Raw genomic sequence first — 16247 nt, 5'->3', positions numbered from 1 at the left:
CTTATCTTAATAGTTATTTTACTTAAGTAGGATTAATAGGTAAATGAGGGCGTATTTTTAGTCTTGTTTACGGAGAAAGAATAAAATTTGGGCTCAAACAACCCATTTTTTTAGGCCTAATTTTCGGGCCTAGCCTATAATGACCCAAGCCCAATACCCCTAAAAATCCCTAAGCATAAGAGTACCCGTAGACCTAAGACTAATCGGTCAAGAAAAAACACAAAAAATAGACCCTAAGAGCTAGAGAATGGATCCGCCGTTTTCATCCTAAAAACCCGCCCCCCTGAAGGTTTTCTTCTTCACCAGACCCTTAAGATCAGCGGCTGAACACAGAGGTCCCTTTCGACACACCCCATCAGACTCATCTTCTTCACCACAAAAAACAGAGAAGCAACAACATCTTCTCTTCCGCCTTGAACATCCTTCACCAGACCGGAAAAACCAGCCTCCTCTTCTCCGCAATGCCAACCACCCATCTGCTACACGACCACCATGATTCCTTCTTCTTCAACCGTCGATCTCACCTGGCTAAAACACAGCAAAGAAAACACAAAAACAGATCAAAGAGGGACGAACTAAGGAGACAAATACAACAACAACGTATAAGGAAATTCGAAGTTTGATTTCGGATTCAAATCCTACTTATTTTCATTCCATAGTTTCTCTTGTTCTTCTGCTTTCGATTTTAAAAGCCATGGAATCCGATGGAGTTTTGATTGAGGTCATTTTGGTTTCGAGCAATGGTGTCCGCTTCTACAACGCAACAAGAGGTGGCTCTGTTGAGGCAGAAATGGATTGATTTTGCCTATACTTCTGCTAATAGAAACGTGCTAATTAAATGTTGTTTGAATGAAATGGGATTGGAAAGAATTCAAATGAGTATCTGTTTGGTAAACAGTAAGTTTTCTGTTCAATTTTATATTGTTATTTCTTATTTGTTTATCATTAGATTATTAGTTGCAAAATTCGGGTATTATCTCGTGCATATAAAGCATATCAAGTTGTGATTAATTATATTATCATTGTGCACCTGAAGGTATGGTGTGATATTTTGGTTTATAAGCTTCATGTTTGCATCATGGATAAATGGATGTTCATGGAAGTTTGCTGCCGTTACGAGTATTAATGATTTGTTGACCAATGACATGAATAGGCTGGCTGGTAATTTGATTTTTTTAGAAGTTTATTAAGTTATGATTTATAATTGATTTGGGATTATTGTAGATGAAACTATTTCAATAAAGTGATTAGGAAATGTAACCTTTATATAAGCACGTAATTAAATCATCACAATTACGGGTATGGTTCCCATGGCGTGGTTGTGACACTTAATTCAAATTAGTTTCTTTAGTATGAACATCCTTAGTTGAATGCTTTTTCGTTAATAAAATTGAGGTGTGCCATCCAATAACTTAGTCTATGGCCCTCATATCGATATCTTAACTAGTGTAGAAAATGCCGTGAACTTTCGTAGTTTGCTTTAGGCGCATTAATTGAATAATTGTCATAGCTACGGGTATGGTTCCCGTGACGTAGTATTGATCCTTAATCTCTAAAATCTGGGGCTACATTTATGTGATCCGGCCACAATTTAATCTTATCAATAAAATAAACATGTTGTGAATCGTGGGTACGGTTCCCCTGACATGATTCGCAACGTGTAATCAAATAATTAGTTGCATAATAATTGGATTATTAAAAGCGGTTTAAAAGGAATAAAATGCACATAGGATCCAAAAATATTTTAAAATCAGATAAATAGGCCAATAATAATAGTTGAGCAACCGTGCTAAAACCACAGAACCCGGGAATGCCTAACACCTTCTCCCGGGTTAACAGAATTCCTTACCCAGATTTTTGTGTTCGCAGACCGTAAATAGAGTTAACTTCCTCGATTCAGGATTTTAACCGGTGACTTGGGACACCATAAATTATCCCAAGTTGCGACTTTGAATCTAATAATTAATCCTGTTTCGATTGTCACTTAAATTGAAAAAACACCCTTATACCCTTCCGGGGGTAGGAAAAAAGGAGGTGTGACAGCACTGGCGACTGTGCTAGGGAAAAGAACCCAGAACTTCTGGTTCAGGGTTCAAGAATTCGAGCTTAGAATAATTGTTATATTTGGCTTCTATTTATTATCTGATTTTATTTACATGTTTGGGCCTAATGTGCTAAATGTTGCTCTTTATCACTTTGATATTATCTGAACTGTATATAAACTGCTACGAAACCCCTCTTCTAATCTTTGGAAAGTGCACGCTGGCGTGAATTCTTTTCTGTTAGTGTCATATCCCAATTTAGAACGAGGTTCGGACAAGTTGCAAAACCGGATGATCTTTTGGTTACCGGCACACTACCCTTCCCCCAAGCTTGAGTTGTCCGCTCGGGTAAGCCAGGTCTAGAACAATACACCCAGGTTTTAAACCTAGAATAACTCAGCCTCTTGCCGGATCCCTACTAGGAACGTTTGTTTGCATTATGTGAATTTGACTTTGGGGATTCAACACAGGGGTTGAGTCGGTCTAGGACAGGTACCCAAAAAATAAAAGACCATCTTGATGCATTCTATGTACTACATGTTGCAATCTTCAAGGGTAAAAGGGGTCATTTGGCGGACCACTGATGGTTGAGGATAAATGAGAAAAAAGAGGGCGAAGTGTAAAAATAAAGCAAGTAGGGCCCAATTATGTTTTTCTTTCACATTTTTAAGAAAAAGAAAAAAAATGAAAAATCTAAAAAGATTTTGCACTTTCTCATCATTTTCAAAAAAAAAAATCAAAAAAAAGGAAAAGAAAAATACAAAAAGAGTTTACATGTTCCATCATTTTCTTTAAAAAAAAAGAGATAAAAATATATTTTCTCTAAATTAGTTGTTGTTTTTTAATTCTTGCCCGTATCCAATCTGCCCAAACTACACATACCTGATTCTCGTCTTTCGGGGCGTGATACGTAAGGAACCCACATAGGGTTTGGTCTTCCTAGTGAATTTAGGTTCTTGGCTTCGCGGGGTCTTAGCCAAATCTTGTATTGTTAGCCACTTTTAGCCACATAGGTTAATTTTAGAAAAATAGTCACAATCATGTCTTGCATGTGTCCAACAGGAAGGGTTGTTGTCTCACATAGCATTCTAGGTCTTTAACTTTATTTGGTCTTAATTTTCTCATACAGGTGTAGATTTACTTACCGGAGTTTGAGCATGACAGACGCCCAAGACCATCTAGTCAGGATCGCTCATTCAGGAGTTTCAGAAGTGGCTTAAGGAGATTTTTTATATTTTTTTATATTTTGAGTCTATTTTTTTATGTTTTTATTTTTTATGTCTGTTTTTCACCTTCTAGTTTTGTACAGTAATGTCGAGTTTTTTGTTATTGTACTTTCTATTTTGCATTTGAAAAAGTGTGTTATAACTCAAAAATCCAAAAAAAAAAAAGAGATTTTACATTTTATATTTCCGTTAGAAGTTTTCTTTAGAATACCAATTCTAGAAATAAAAAAATATTTGAGGTAGTTTTCCTAAGGAGTTTAATATCTATAACTCAAAATAAAAATTGCTTTTATATTCCTTTAGTATATTAAGACTAAAAATTCAAAAAAAAAAAGAATTTTCATTGAGTCCCTCTTTTAAAGTTTTATTTAAGATATTAATTCCAAAAATCCAAAAAGATTTTCTTTTGAGGTTCTTCTTTGAGAAATTAAAAAAAAACAAAAACAAAAAAATATTTTATTTTAATTGGAACTTTAGGACATTGTACATAGAGAAAAAAAACACACTTTATCTTTTGTTTATCCTTCGAATTTCTCTTTTAGGTAATGAAAAACTGAAATCTAAAAATATTTTTTTATCTTGTTCATTTCTCGTTTAGAAATCTTTCTTCAAGGATATTAAATGAAAATTCAAAATATTTTTTCTTTGGTTTATTATTAGATTCTCTTCCTAAAAAAAAGAATCAAAAAATATTTTTTCTCTTCTAGGGTTTTTCCTTAATAATTACTCATAGAGTATTTGTTTAAAAAAAAAAGGAAAAGATATATGCTCGTTTAAGCTTGAGTTTAGAATAGGTTATAGAATATTAAGTATATAAAATTCAAAAAAAAAAAATTTGCTTCTTTTATTTCTCCTTTTTCATTAGAGTAGTCATTAAGGTAATAAACAAAAAAGAAAAAAAAAAGAAAAAGAAAATGAGAACGTTAGTTTGTTTACTTTATTCCCGATATGCCCGAACTACGCAAAGATCTAAATCATGTGGAACATGATACGTAGACAACCTACATAGGGTTCGATCGAATCATTTTTAAAAATTAATTTAAAAAAAAAGAAGAAAAAAAAAGAAAAAAGAGAGGTGAAATTATGGGATGTGAGAAATGAGAGGAAAGAAAAGAGTGATAATTAGAAGAAAAAGAGGAAGGAAAATGAGCAAGCCAAGAAGTGCTGGAAAAGAAAGAAAAGAGAAGATTGAAATGAACAAATTGGGATGATGCCAAGTGACCTTGTGACCCTCGAAGTCATTCTAGAACCGCTAAATGCTAGGTGCATTGCACACAATGTGATATTTTTAGCTGTTGAATGCCCAAATGGTAACAGGATGACCCCATTTAGTTCCTTTTGTTATCTTTATTGAGCAGAAGAGTGGTTGGTTTGTGGTTTTTAAGTAACTCATCCATACAACACAAGGTCAAAGAGCAAGGTAGTCATGGCTAGCAAAGACTTGGACACAGGGGTTATTGATCAGTCTAAGGGAATTGTTGAATCAGAATCTGAGTTGAAAGAAGAGGTCTTAAGGTTGAAAGGACAGAGTACGAAATATACCAAGCCTGAATTAGTGGGCGTCCTCCACCATCAGTTCCCATTACCTACACTGAAAGCCTTGTCACCATTCCGCCACTTTCACAAGTCTAGGATATCTCCCCACAACCTTTTCACACTCCACCCGCCAAAACCACCTCATATCCCGCTCCTTTGACCACTCATGTTTTTGTAGCTCATCCACCAGCTACCTTTCCTCAATCCTCTAGCAGGACTGTGTTCAAAATCCCCGAGGCCCAACACCGTGCTCCAGAACCAACTTTCATGGTCTCGAATCCATATTCTTACGCTCCTAATTTTGAACCTCCCGGTGAAACTGAAAAGCCTGTTAAGACGGTGGAGCAAGATGAGATATCTAGGAAGGTGAAAATCTTAGAGCAGTCTGTAAGAAACATGCAAGGGATAGGGAGCCAGATGAGCGTGTCTTACAATGACTTGTGCTTATTTCCCAACGTCCAGTTGCCTGCTGGGTTTAAGATGCCAAAGTTTGATTTGTATGACGGGCATGGAAATATAGTAGCCCATCTGAGGGGTTATTACAGCGAAATGAGAGGTGTTGGCGGGAAAGATGAGATGTTAATGGCGCATTTCAGGGAGAGCCTGGCTGGGGCAGCCTTGGAATGGCATACTCGTCAAGATGCTAGTAAGTGGCATGTATGGGGTGACCTGGCTCGAGATTTTGTTCAGCACTATCAGTACAATGTAGACATTATCTCAGACTGCTCCTCCCTATCTCCGATGGAAAAGAAACCCAAGGAAGGCTTTAGGGAGTTTTGGTTCAGATGGAACAAACAAGTTGCTTGGGTCAATTCTCCGATTAGTAGAAATGATGTTGTTAAGCCCCGCCAACGACAGGATCCAGTGGGCATTCTTGCTAGATGCTTTCAACCTCAATTCTCACCCCATGAATCTCCTCGTACTCTAGATAATCCTCACCAATGCTACTTTCCTCCACAAAATCCCCAAGGTCATACCTTGCTTTCCCAATACTCTATCTACAATGCACCGCCATATGCTCTATACCCACGAGACCCGCAATGGACTACACCACCTCTATAAATATCTAATCCGCCTCCTCAAGCATATTAACCACCTACCTAAAAGAGGTTCCAACCCAAGCTGGAGTTTAAAATGAGAAGGCAGCAACAAAGAGAAAAGTCTTTCACTCCTATTGGAGAATCATATGCCAATTTGTTCCAAGGATTGAGGCAATTAGGCATGTTGAAGCCGATTCAGATTAAAATGCCGAACCCCCTTCCAAAGAATTTTGATTATTCTCAAAGGTGCGCATATTGCTCTAATGCCCCGGGGCACAACATCGAAAAGTGTTGGAATTTGAAAAGAGCAGTCCAGAAGCTTGTAGATGCAGGTGCCATTACCGTGCAAAATCCAAATGCAGCAGATACGATCCAAAGTCTATTGCCTGATCATAATGAGACGCATAAGGTGGGCATGACTTTTGTTGAAATTGAATATGAAAACTCTTCTGAGTTCCTTGGAAGGCCACTTGCTGCAAAGTTTTCAGCGCTATTAGTTTCGATTCCAGAAGTTGATCCTAAGAACGAGTTGGCAAAAGTGACCCAAAAGCAATTCGCTAAGGTCAATGTGATGGAGACTTGTGAAGTCCCTAGTAATGTTGATGCGAAACTCAGTGGCTAAGATGCCGAGATTGGTGATTGGAAAGATGCTCTTTTCTTGGTTAGCGGGGGAGGAGTTTCTGGTGGTTTATTTTATTGTCATTTCTGTTGTCCGGATTATTTCAGGGTTGTAATCCGGATATTGTCTTGTGACTCAAACCCTTCTATCCTTTTATTTTGTCTAGTTCGTTTAGTCATAGTGACTCATTTAGTGTTATCTAGGTTTGTTCCAGGGTTGTAACACCAATTTAGTTTGCTCGTTTCATTGTTCAAACCTTTCACCGTTTGTCTAATGCAATTTTCTGTTTTCTGTTATTTCTAGTCATTTTTTGTTTAGTCCTCTTTTCCTTTATAGTTCTTTTCATGCTGATTCTAGTGACATGATATGCACGCGTAATTCCCAGCCTGGTTTTAAAAGTTAGTTTAGTCATGAGGCAATGAAACAATTTTGAAGATGATAGGGACACTTAAGGGCAATAAGTACAAATTTGGACATTTTGTGATCATTTGAAACCCGAACTGTGTGAAACTGGGGTGGATAATTTGGGAAGTTAATAGAATGATAAGAATTCATTAAAGGAGAGTGCATCCCGGATAATTTGAAGCAAGCAACTTTGAGTTCAAGTGCATCTCAAGTTACAAGATAAAGTCAAGAAAGTTTTCTCCGAATTGATAGAGGATATCCATTGTGAAGAGGGAATCACCCAACGAGGGTTCTGTACTTGACAAGGCGCTAAAGAAAAGTGGAAGGCATATCAACGATATCAATGCCGAAGCCGCAAAAGAAATATTATGCATAATCTTTAGTTTTCATCCTCAAGTTGCATGTGTTGTACTTGACATTTTCAGGCATTGGGAGGCCCTCTTTCAGCTACCCATACACTTATACCATTCGATACTCTTTTGAGCTTTTACCAATTTCTTTGACCTCCCCTCTTTTGGAATCAAGTTAGTGTCATACGGAAAAAAAAATTCATGTCCCCATAGGTTTATTTTAGAAAGTTTATTCTAAAAGGAAAATTCAAAAAAGAAGAGAAAATAGAGATAAAGAAAAAAAGAAAAAGAAAAAGAAAAAAAAGGGAAAAAGAAAAAGGAAAATAGTAACAAAAGTAGTCTTGTGAACTACGTTTGGCCTGATTTTTGTCACCACAAGATACGTGTGAAGCCTTACGGTTCAGTCATACAAAAAAAATATATTTCATAATCCCACGAAGTCGAAAGTGGGGCAGTCTTTCTTAGAAATTCCTTCTAAAAAAAAGAAAAAAAAAAGAATCAGATTCCCTTGCTTTAGAAACTGGGGCAAAGTTTTAAAATGGATTCCAAAAGTTGTAAATAAATTAGCCCTGTTGTTTTAGTAATTTTGAGCCTTTATGATATCCTTTCTTTATAACCCTGTCCAAAAGTCATATTACAGTCCAAAAAACACCTCCCAAATAATCTTTGAGAGTCCCGAGTTAGACACGCTTGGAGCATATGATGTCTTACTATGGTGAAGGCCTTGTCATCTACAGAGTCAGAGTAAATAAAAAGAAAAAGAACAAAATGAGAGAGTCTTATTGGTGAAATCCTTCGCGAACACCATAAGGCGATGGTGAGTTGAGAAAAAGAATAAAATGAGAGATGCTTGATGGTGAAAACCATTCGGGCACTACAAGTCGAATAAGGAGCGTGAATCAGATTGGATAATCGGAGCATTGAAGACAAGCTTCACGGTTTAGGGGGAATAACAAGAGTTGAACCTCAGACTTGCTCGACAGATTAGGCCACTGAATCCAAAGGTGCATGTCATGGTCATTAGAGTTGGTATCCACATCAGATAAGTTTCTACTTTGTAGTTTTCTTGTTAGGAATCATCTCTTTCGATTGTCCTTTACTCTGTTCCATTTGTCTTGTTTACTTCCTCTTTCTGAGTCTCTTTGGTCTAAACAAGTGAGAAGTGACTTTAAAATTTGCCACCAGCTTTCCAATTGCACAAAGCGGGGTCTGGCTAACACATCAAACTGGTATAAGTAAAGAAAGAGCAGCAAGCGCACTGAGTTGGTAATAATCAATGTGCTTTGGGATTCATGTGAAATACAAAGGTTCGGTATATGTCAATTCATGAACAATGCAACAGATAGAGGGTGTTGGGTTTGAACGGATCAAAGGTATTTACTGTGATAAGGTTGACAGAGAAAGTGGTTAACCAATAACAAGCAAGGCTTTTCAAGTGGGAATCAAAGATTATTATGGCAAGTGAAGGAGCAACAACCTCAAGGCCATGCTAGTGGCATACGTCAAGAAAGAACAGCAAGCGCACTGAGTTGGTAACAATCAACGTGCTTTGGGATTCATGTGAAATACAAAATTTCGGTGTATGTCAATTCATGAACAATGCAACAGATAGAGGGTGTTGGGTTTGAACGAATCAAAGGTATTTTCTGTGATAAGGTTGACAGAGAAAGTGGTTAACCAATAACAAGTAAGGTCTTCCAAGTGAAAATCAAAGTTATCATGGCAAGTGAAGGAGCAATAGACCTCAAGGCCAAGGCCACAAACCAACCACCATGTTTATAAACTCACAAGTTTTCTTTGTTTGAAACAGGGACGAAAATTGTGTCCAAATCAAAGCTTGGAAGCTTGAATTTTTCAAGTGTCGTGCCCAAATTTTGTCAGCACAAAGGCGGTTTAAGAAGGGGAAAGAAAATATGTTCGATCTGCAGGAACCCTCCATAAGGAAAGCATGGTTCAAGGGCAAGAAACTTTGTTCATTCTGCAGAGATCCTCCAAGAGGAGAGCATGGCTCAGGTAAGTTCATTCTCAGCTTTTCAGGACCCTCCTAGATAATGAGATTTAATTTAAAAAATTTCAGGGCCCTCCTGGATAATGGGATTTAATTTTAAAAAGTTCTCAGGACCCACCTGGATAATAGGACCTAGTTAAATTTGAAGACCTTCATAGATAACAAGATTTAGCGTAAGTTCTAACTTTAGGAAATGTAATCTAGCACAGAAGTTTTCATTCTTAAGATGAGATTTAATTTTAATTTTCAGGTGCTCCTACATAATGAGATTTAGTTTTTGAGTTCTTATAGCTCTTTTGATAACAAGATTCAATTAACACTCACAGATGTTCCCAGTACCAAACTGGGGCAGAAAAGTATCTTTTGTTTTGTTTATTTTGTTGTAATGGCAGGCACCAACCTAGATAACAAGGGAATACAGTTCAAGTTTATGCAATCAGGCGCCCACTAGGATAACAAGGGAATGCAATTCAAGTTTTGGCAATCCGGCGCCCACCTGGAGAGCAAGGGAATACAATACAAGTTTTAGCAATCAGGAACACAACTGGAGAACAAGGGAATACAGTTCGAGTTTTTGTAAGCAGGCGCCCACCTGGAGAACAAGGGAATACAGTTCAAGTTTTAGCAATCAAGCGCCCACCTGGAGAACAAGGGAATACAATTAAAAGTTTTGGCAATCAGGCACCCACCTGGAGAACAAAGGAATACAGTTCAAGTTTTGGCAATCAGGCGCCCACCTGGAGAACAGGGGAATAAAGTTCAAGTTTTGGCAATCAGGTGCCCACCTGGAGAATAAGAGAATACAGGTCATGTTTTGGCAATCAGGCACCCACCTGGAGAGCAAGGGAATACAAAACAAGTTTTGGCAATAAGATGCCCACCTGGAGAACAAGGGAATACATTTCAAGTTTTGGCAATTAAGCGCCCACCTGGAGAACAAGGGAATACAGTTCAAGTTTTTGTAATCAGGCTCCCACTTGGAGTACAAGGGAATACAGTTCAAGTTTTGGTAATCAGGCGCCCACATGGAGAAAAAGGGAATGCAATTCAGGTTTTGGCAATCAGGCGCCCACCTGCAGAACGAGGGAATATAGTTCAAGTTTTGGTAATCAGGAGCCCACCTTAAGAACAAGGGAATAAGTTTTGGAAATTAGGCGCCCACCTGGAAAACAAGGGAATATAGTTCGAGTTCTGGCAATCAGGTGCCCACCTGGAGAACAAGGGAATACAGTTCGAGTTTTTGTAATCAAGCGCCCACTTGGAGAACAAGGAAATACAACTTAAGTTTTTCCAATCAGGCGCCCACCTGGAGAACAAGGGAATACAGTTCAAGTTTTGGTAATCAGGAGCCCACTTGGAGAAAAAGGGAATACAACTCAAATTTTAGCAATCAGGCGCCCACCTGGAGAACAAGGGAATACAGTTCAAGTTTTGGTAATCAGGCGCCCACATGGAGAAAAAGGGAATGCAATTCAGGTTTTGGCAATCAGGCGCCCACCTGGAGAACAAGGGAATACATTTTAAGTTTTGGTAATCAGGAGCCCACCTGGAGAATAAGGGAATAGAACTCAAATTTTGGCAATCAGGCGCCCACCTGGACAACAAGGGAATATAGTTCAAGTTTTGGTAATCAGGAGCCCACCTTAAGAACAAGGGAATAAGTTTTGGAAATTAGGCGCCCACCTGGAAAACAAGGGAATATAGTTCGAGTTTTGGCAATCAGGCGCCCACCTGGAGAACAAGGGAATACAGTTCGAGTTTTTGTAATCAAGCGCCCACTTGGAGAACAAGGGAATACAGCTTAAGTTTTTCCAATCAGGCGCCCACCTGGAGAACAAGGGAATACAGTTCAAGTTTTGGTAATCAGGAGCCCACTTGGAGAATAAGGGAATACAACTCAAATTTTAGCAATCAGGCGCCCACCTGGAGAACAAGGGAATACAGTTCAAGTTTTGGTAATCAGGAGCCCACCTGGAGAACAAGGGAATAAGTTTTGCAAATTAGGCGCCCACCTGGAAAACATGGGAATATAGTTCGAGTTTTGGCAATCAGGTGCCCACCTGGAGAACAAGGGAATATAATTCGAGTTTTTGTAATCAGGCGCCCACTTGGAAAACAAAAGGATACAGTTCATGTTTTGGCAATCAGGCGCTCACTTGAAGAACAAGGGAATACAGTTCAAGTTTTGGCAATCAAGTACCCACCTTGAGAACAAGGGAATACAGTTAAAAGATTTGGCAATCAGGCACCCACCCGGAGAACAATCGAATACAGTTCAAGTTTTGGCAATCACGCTCCCACTTGGAGAACAAGGGAATACAGTTCGAGTTTTGGTAATCAAGCGCCCACCTAGAGAACAAAGGAATACAGTTCAAGTTTTAGTAATCAGGCGCCCACCTGGAGAACAAGGGAATACAGTTCAAGTTTTGGCAATCAGGCGCCCACATGGAAAATAAGGGAATACAGTTCAAGTTTTGGTAATTAGGGGTCCACTTGGAGAACAAGGGAATACAGTTCAAGTTTTGGCAATCAGACGCCCACCTGAAAAACAAGGGAATACAGGTCAAGTTTTGGAAATAAGGCGCCCACCTGGAGAACAAGGGAATACAGTTCAAGTATTGGCAATCAGGCCCCTACATGGAGAACAAGGGAATACAATTCAAGTTTTGGCAATAAGGCTCCCACCTGGAGAATAAGAGAACACAGTTCATGTTTTGGCAATCAGGCGCCCACATGGAGAACAAGGGAATACAGTTCAAGTTTGCCACGCCCACCTGGAGAACAAGGGAATACAGTTAATGTTTTGGCAATCAGGCGCCCACCTGGAGAACAAGGGAATACAGTTCGAGTTTTGGCAATCAAGCGCCCACTTGGAGAAGAAGGGCATACAGTTTGAGTTTTGGCAATGAAGCACCCACCTGAAAAACAAGGGAATACAGTTCAAGATTTGGCAATCAGGCGCCCACATGAAGAACAAGGGAATACAGTTCAAGTTTTGGCAATCAGGCGCCCACCTGGAGAACAAGGGAATACAGTTCAAGTTTTAGCAATCAGGCTCCCACATGGAGAACAAGGGAATACAGTTTGAGTTTTGGCAATCAGGCGCCCACCTGGAGAACAAGAGAATACAGTTCGAGTTTTGGCAATCAGACCTGGAGAACAAGGGAATACATTTCGAGATTGGCAATCAGGCGCCCACCTGGAGAACAAGGGAATACAGTTCGAGTTTTGGCAATTAGGCGCCCACCTGGAGAGCAAGAGAATACAGTTCGAGTTGGCAATCAAGCACCCACCTGGAGAACAAGGGAATACAGTTCGAGTTTTGGCAATCAGGCGCCCACCTGGAGAACAAGGGAATGCAATTCGAGTTTTGGTAATCAGGCGCCCACCTAGAGAACAAGGGAATACATTTTGAGTTTTGGCAATTAGGCGCCCACCTGGAGAACAAGGGAATACAGTTCGAGTTTTGGCAATTAGGTGCCCACTTGGAGAACGAGGGAATACAGTTAGAGTTTTGGCAATCAGGCGCCCACCTGGAGAACAAGGGAAAACAGTTCGAGTTTTGGCAATCAAGCACCCACCTAGAGAAAAAGGGAATACAGTTTGAGTTTCAGCAATGATGCGCCCACCTGAAGAACAAGGGAATACAGTTCAAGTTTTGGCAATCAGGCGCCCACCTGGAGAACAAGGGAATACAGTTCGAGTTTTGGCAATCAGGCGCCCACCTAGAGAACAAGGGAATACAGTTCGAGTTTTGGCAATCAGGCTCCCACCTGGAGAATAAGAGAATACAGTTCAAGTTTTGGCAATCAGGCTCCCACCTGGAGAACAAGGGAATACAATTCGAGTTTTGGCAATCAGGCGCCCATCAGGAGAACAAGAGAATAGAGTTCGAGTTTTGGCAATCAGGCACCCACCTGGAGAACAAGGGAATACAGTTCGAGTTTTGGCAATCAGGATACCACCTGGAGAACAAGGGAATACAGTTCAAGTTTTGGCAATCAGGCTCCCACCTGGAGAACAAGGGAATACAGTTCGAGTTGGCAATCAAGCACCCACCTGGAGAACAAGGGAATACAGTTCAAGTTTAGGCAATCAGGCTCCCACCTAGACAACAAGGGAGTACAGTTCGAGTTTGGCAATCAGGCGCCCACTTGGAGAACAAGGGAATACAGTTCGAGTTTTGGCAATCAGACCTGGAGAACAAGGGAATACAATTCGAGTTTGGCAATCAGGCGTCCACCTGGAGAACAAGGGAATACAGTTCGAGTTTTGGCAATCAGGCGCCCACCTGGAGATTAAGAGAATACATATCGAGTTGGCAATCAAGCACCCACTTGGAGAACAAGGGAATACAGTTCGAGTTTTGGCAATCAGGCGCCCACCTGGAGAACAAGAAAATACAGTTCGAGTTGGCAATCAAGCACCCACCTGGAGAACAAGGGAATACAGTTCGAGTTTTAGCAATCAGGCGCCCACTTGGAGAACAAGGGAATGCAATTCGAGTTTTGGTAATCAGGCGCCCACCTGGAGAACAAGGGAATACAGTTTGAGTTTTGGCAATTAGGCGCCACCTGGAGAACAAGGGAATGCAGTTCGAGTTTTGGCAATTAGGCGCCCACCTGGAGAACGAGGGAATACAGTTAGAGTTTTGGCAATCAGGAGCCCACCTGAAGAACAAGGGAATACAGTTCGAGTTTTCGCAATAAATCACCCACCTAGAGAACAAGGGAATACAGTTTGAGTTTCGGCAATGATGCGCCCACCTGAAGAACAAGGGAATACAGTTCAGGTTTTGGCAATCAGGCGCCCACCTGGAGAACAAGGGAATACAGTTCGAGTTTTTGCAATCAGGCGCCCACCTGGAGAACAAGGGAATACAGTTCGAGTTTTGGTAATCAGGCTCCCACCTGGAGAACAAGGGAATACAGTTCGAGTTTTGGCAATCAGGTGCCCACCAGGAGAACAAGGGAATAGAGTTCGAGTTTTGGAAATCAGTCACCTACCTGGAGAACAAGGGAATACAGTTCGAGTTTTGGCAATCAGGCTCCCACCTGGAGAACAAGGGAATACAGTTCAAGTTTTGGCAATCAGGCTCCCACCTAGAGAACAAGGGAATACAGTTCGAGTTGGCAATCAAGCACCCACCTGGAGAACAAGGGAATACAGTTCAAGTTTTGGCAATCAGGCTCCCATCTAGACAACAAGGGAATACAGTTCGAGTTTGGCAATCAAGCGCCTACCCGGAGAACAAGGGAATACAGTTCGAGTTTTTGCAATCAGGCGTCCACCTGGAGAACAAGAGAATACAGTTCGAGTTGGCAATCAAGCACCCACCTGGAGAACAAGGGAATACATTTCGACTTTTGGCAATCAGGCGCCCACTTGGAGAACTAGGGAATGCAATTCGAGTTTTGGTAACCAGGCGCCCACCTGGAGAACAAGGGAATACAGTTTGAGTTTTTGCAATCAGGCGCCCACCTGGAGAACAAAGGAATACAGTTCGAGTTTTGGCAATTAGGCGCCCACCTGGAGAACGAGGGAATACAGTTAGAGTTTTGGCAATCAGACGCCCACCTGGAGAATAAGGGAATACAGTTCGAGTTTTGGCAATCAAGCACCCACCTAGAGAATAAGGGAATACAGTTTGAGTTTCGGCAATGAGACGCCCACTTGAAGAACAAGGGAATACAGTTCATGTTTTGGCAATCAGGCGCCAACCTGAAGAACAAGGGAATACAGTTCAAATTTTGGCAATCAGGCGCCAACCTGGAGAACAAAGGAATACAGTTCGAGTTTTGGCAATCAGGCACCCACCTGGAGAACAAGGGAATACATTTCGAGTTTTGGCAATCAGGCTCCCACCTGGAGAACAAGGGAATACAGTTCGAGTTTTGGCAATCAGGCGCCCACCTGGAGAACAAGGGAATACAGTTCGAGTTTTGGCAATCAGACCTGGAGAATAAGGGAATACAGTTCAAGTTTTGGCAATCAGGCGCCCACCTGGAGAACAAGGGAATACAGTTCGAGTTTTGGCAATCAGGCACCCACCTGGAGAATAAGGGAATACAGTTCGAGTTGGCAATCAAGCACCCACCTGGAGAACAAGGGAATACAATTCGAGTTTTGGTAATCAGGCGCCCACCTGGACAACAAGGGAATGCAGTTCGTAATCAGGCGCCCACTTGGAGAACAAGGGAACACAGTTCGAGTTTTGGCAATCAGGCGCCCACCTGGAGAACAAGGGAATACAGTTCGAGTTTTGGCAATTAGGCGCCCACCTGGAGAATGAGGGAATACAGTTCGGGTTTTGGCAATCAGACACCCACCTAGAGAACAAGGGAATACAATTCGAGTTTTAGCAATCAGATGCCCACCTAGAGAACAATGGAATACATTTCGGGTTTTGGAAATCAGGCGCCCACCTGAAGAACAAGGAAATATAGTTTAAAATTTGGCAATCAGGCGCCCACTTGGAGAATAAGGGAATACAGTTATATGCTTTGGCAAGAAAGCACCCACCTGGAGAATAAGGGAATACAATTCAAGTTTTGGCAATCAGGTTCCCACCTGGAACCTGGAGAACAAGGGAATACATTTCAAGTTTTGGCAATTAAGCTCCCACCTTGAGAACAAGGGAATATAGTTCAAGTTTTGGTAATCAGGTGCCCACTTGGAGTACAAGGGAATACAGTTCAAATTTTGCTAATCAGGCACCCACATGGAGAAAAAGGGAATGCAGTTCAGGTTTTGGCAATCAGGCGCCAACCTGGAGAATAAGGGAATACAGTTCAATTTTTGGTAATCAGGAGCCCACCTCGAGAATAAGGGAATACATCTAAAATTTTGGCAATCAGGCGCCCACCTGGAGAACAAGGGAATACAGTTCAAGTTTTGGTAATCAGGAGCCCACCTTGAGAACAAGGGAATAAGTTTTGGAAATTAGGCGCCCACATCGAAAACAACGGAAAATAGTTCGAGTTTTAGTAGTCAGGCGCCCACCTGGAGAACAAGGGAATAC

General features: G+C 40.9%; 1 long non-coding RNA gene across 1 annotated transcript; it reads left to right on the top strand.

Moving 5' to 3' along the window:
• Nucleotides 1–205: 205 nt before the first annotated feature.
• LOC138876542 (uncharacterized) lies at nt 206–3451 on the top strand. Its single transcript, XR_011401869.1, has 2 exons — nt 206–897; nt 3172–3451. It is a non-coding gene; the product is annotated as an uncharacterized lncRNA (long non-coding RNA).
• Nucleotides 3452–16247: the final 12796 nt, after the last annotated feature.

The sequence above is a fragment of the Nicotiana sylvestris genome, chromosome 8 (assembly GCF_000393655.2).
Source record: "Nicotiana sylvestris chromosome 8, ASM39365v2, whole genome shotgun sequence".
In the NCBI taxonomy this organism is placed as follows: Eukaryota; Viridiplantae; Streptophyta; class Magnoliopsida; order Solanales; family Solanaceae; genus Nicotiana; species Nicotiana sylvestris.
The sequence above is the reverse complement of the archived record's forward strand: the minus strand, read 5'-3'. Positions and strand labels throughout refer to the sequence as shown.